The sequence below is a fragment of the Xyrauchen texanus genome, chromosome 11 (assembly GCF_025860055.1).
Source record: "Xyrauchen texanus isolate HMW12.3.18 chromosome 11, RBS_HiC_50CHRs, whole genome shotgun sequence".
NCBI lineage: Eukaryota > Metazoa > Chordata > Actinopteri > Cypriniformes > Catostomidae > Xyrauchen > Xyrauchen texanus.
Window position 1 is genome coordinate 39,509,612 of NC_068286.1, and position 4,059 is coordinate 39,513,670.

Below are 4,059 nucleotides of genomic sequence, written 5' to 3' on the forward strand. Positions count from 1 at the left end.
CGCATTGTTGATGCCTGATCCCCTGCTCCGACAAGCAAGAGGGACAAGGGCTTTAAACTCTACATATCGAGTTATCTGCACAACTACAAGGGTAAGTATTTTAATCTAATGTGGTGTGCCGGCAGATAGCGGCTAAGCTAGTTCGCCACGTGTTCATTTTTTATGTAAGGTTAGTATAGAAGCTTGTTTTTTCTTAGTTTTAAAGCAGACTGTTTGTTAATTTTTGTGATAATTGTAATATAAATTATATTAACTTGCTCTCCTCTCAGTTTCTAATAAAGATCAGGGCACAGGTGAAGTCACTGTCAGGGCATTGTGCTACAGGTCCACGAGGAAAACAGATAAACCTCACAGTTTGAGTGTATGGTGAAGCTAGAGTGTATTGATAAGACCGCAGTTACAGGCTTGTTACTTTAATAGCCCGATGTTCCTGGGGACTCGGCTAAGGTTATTCATGTTTAATGTAACTCAAATCAAATGGAAACAGTTATTGTAGGCAGGTAAGTTTCCCTAGCTGGTCCCCTCCGGGTAAAATGCGTTCTTATTCAAGTTTTCAACTCAGTCATTCGTTTAAGATGCAATCTTGTGTTATAAGTATTAGGCTATCATGATTATACAGTGAGCAAGCTATATAAATAAGTATTTAATATAATAAAAGTGTAGAGCAACAACCGAGGGTGTAAGGTAAAGGCTGAATATTGTAGATTTATTACAATATGTTGCATGTTTGAATTAAAATACCTGTGGATATGCAGGAGCACACACTCTACAAAGGCCTGACTGGAGATTTGCCTGATCTATCCGTCCTTCAGGTGAGTAGGGATACAACAATAGCAAATTTCACTGTACAGTATGATATATCAACCAAAATCTGTATACCAATATTTCATTATTTTCTTTTTCCTCCCCTTTACAAACAAATATTCTGCTTCAAAGAAAAAAATGAAATTGATGTTATCATAAGGGTTCTTCATTATGAACTTGTATGCCATGCATAACATACTGTGGATAGAAATTACAGGGAAAGTTACTGGTATGATAAATGTGGTTATATTATATTACTATTATATTTAGTGTATTGCTAATCAATATATTGTTACTTCCCAGGTGACAGCGGCTCACTTCAAGAGCAGGTGAAGCAAGTTGGGACAATGTTGAAGACATTTGCTCGCACTGGGCAATCGGGTACAACTTGCAAACAACACCTGTGGTTGTTGGTTTAATTCCCACTGGGGCCACCTGTACATGTAGTAGACCTAGATATAAATGTCATAGTTTAGTAGTTGAAGGACCAGGACTGACTACTTTATTCTTTTATTCTGGGAACCCCTGTAGGTGCAGATCAAACCCTAATGCTGCGACGTCTTGGAGTTTGGCGATGTTGTGCGTAGCATGGACAACAAAATGCTATGCTGTAACATTTCAGTGCCAATGTGTCTGTTGGAGAGTTATCCCTGCCAGGGGATCTGTTACTCCCCCCTAGACACCCAGGAAGATTTGGCGTTGCTTGACAACAGTTTGAGGCAGGATAAAGAGCTCCAGCAACGATTTGTAAGTGTGCCGATTTCGTTTCTAACGCCATAGGGTAATCTAAAAAGTAAAATTAAGATCGTACACTGCATATTCTACAGTCTGAATCCACAGCCTGTCACATTTTAAATTTATGAGAAGCTTCAGAGAAATGTAATTTGTAACATGTTTTTTTTTTGTATTTTCAGCTTCAGTTTTTGGCAATCAAATGTGGGAGGGACCTAAAGACAACCGTGTGGCGAATGCTTCAGAGTATCTTCTCTAATCACCTTTCCATCAATACAACCTGGACTGGTGTAGGGGATAAAGCATGTTTTACAGACATGTTCCTGAAGACCATTGTTCACAGTAAGTTGGATATTTTTTTTTATATTTAAGTAGATGTGTATAACCTTATGCCATTCAAATGGAATGACAGATCTTTATTTTCTACAGGAGCCATCCGGAAGAACCCGGCAACCTAGGATGCCACTGATGAGGCGATCCAGGTTAACTTTACGCGTTACCTGAAAGGAGCATCTGAACATGAAGGTGGAAAAAGGCGCCGCACAGCTGAGAGGGACCCACAGCCGACCCCTTAAACCTAGGCTGACTACTGACACCCCAGCATCACTGACAACTGGAACCCTTTCTTTATCCTGCAGTCAGTAACATCAAGACCCCTAAAAAAGCCTGCTAAAAGTGTCAGAATACACTCACCCAATCCACACTGTTCACTGTGGAAATTGCTTTTTTTTTTCTTTTCTCTCGTGACCCTGCTTTGAGGGCAGCTCCTTGGATGAATATGGGATGGTTTGTCCTTTTATACAGGCGCACGAGGAATCACTGAAGATATGCCAATTTGCACTGCCTCATTCTGGAGGTCGGGGAAAACCGGTGATTCTTAGCCCAATACGCCACACAGTCCCCAACCTCTCCAGACATTCTGATTGGCTGTGTTTTCTACAGCCAGATTTTCTGCTGTTAATTATATTTATTCCCACTTGTTGTCAAGTGTAAGTTGAATGTCAAAATGTATATTATACCTGTTATCCTGCACATTCCTTGATACCAAAGATCTCAATTATTTCATATACAATTTGCTGCTTATTTCATTGTTACAGTGCTTAACTATTCTATTTTTAAATATAGCTTGTAAATCCTAGATTATACATCTAATACTTGATATTTGCACATTATCTGGTATCAAATATTCTACTTACCGTGACTTTAGTATTGGCTTATTTCATTCCGTCAGTGCTTAACGATTCTATTATAGTTTGTAAATCCTATTTCATACCTCTGATACTTGATATTGCACATTAACTAGTACCAAAAATTCTACTTTCATTCCGTCACAGTGCTTAACTGTTATTCTATTGTTAAATATAGCTTGTAAATCCTTGTGCCACAGGTCAGCATTGCAGTTATAATGGTATATTCTACTCCACAGCTTTACTCTAAATTATTACCACTTAACCTATTGTTAGAAATGACTTGTAAATATGATGTTATACCTCAATTTATTTGGTATCCTGCACTTTCTTTGGTACCAAATATCCTCATTGCTTATGTTTACTGGTAATTCTTTTCATCCCAGAGCTGACCTCTTTATATTATTAACAATTATTGTAAGTGTTACAATAGTGTTTAAAAAAAAAAAAAATTTTTTTTTTTACCAAAATTGAATTGGAAACCTGCATGTTCTTTAGTGTGTGTGTATATATAATGTTTGTATTTTTCTGTTATTTATATTTCAGTGATCTGACATCTTGTTTCAATGACAGTTACTGTACTTTGAAATGTGGAATTAAAACGCCAAATGGAAATTTGTCTGGTTTGATCAATCATTATTCTTGATTACGGAAGAGGATTAGGGCCAAGCAATAATAAAAACATAAAGCCATCTCGAGATTAAAGTCATTATAATGCGAGATTAAACTCGTTAAATTTCGAGAAAAAAGTCGAAATACAATCTTGAGAATAAACTCATTAAATATCGAGAATAAAGTCATTATAATGCGAGATTAAACTCGTTAAATTTCGAGAAAAAGTCGAAATACAATCTTGAGAATAAACTCATTAAATATCGAGAATAAAGTCATTATAATGCGAGATTAAACTCGTTAAATTTCGAGAAAAAGTCGAAATACAATCTTGAGAATAAACTCATTAAATATCGAGAATAAAGTCATTATAATGCGAGATTAAACTCGTTAAATTTCGAGAAAAAAGTCGAAATACAATCTTGAGAATAAACTCATTAAATATCGAGAATAAAGTCATTATAATGCGAGATTAAACTCGTTACATTTCGAGAAAAAAGTCGAAATACAATCTTGAGAATAAACTCATTAAATATCGAGAATAAAGTCATTGTGTTTCGAGAAAAAACTCGTTAAGTTTAATCTCGCATTATAATGACTTTAATCTCGAGATGGTTTTATTTTTTTATTATTGCTTGGCCCTAATCCTCTTCCGTACTTGATAAACTGCATGCTATAAATACAGGTGAAACTCGAAAAATTAGAATATCGTGCAAAAGTTCAT

At 36.1% G+C, this 4,059-nt stretch overlaps 1 long non-coding RNA gene across 1 annotated transcript; it reads left to right on the forward strand.

Moving 5' to 3' along the window:
* The first annotated feature begins 534 nt into the window (after positions 1–534).
* On the forward strand, positions 535–3,234 carry LOC127652113 (uncharacterized). Its single transcript, XR_007971663.1, has 5 exons — positions 535–812; positions 1,108–1,185; positions 1,336–1,551; positions 1,719–1,878; positions 1,966–3,234. It is a non-coding gene; the product is annotated as an uncharacterized LOC127652113 (long non-coding RNA).
* The last annotated feature ends 825 nt before the right edge of the window (positions 3,235–4,059 follow it).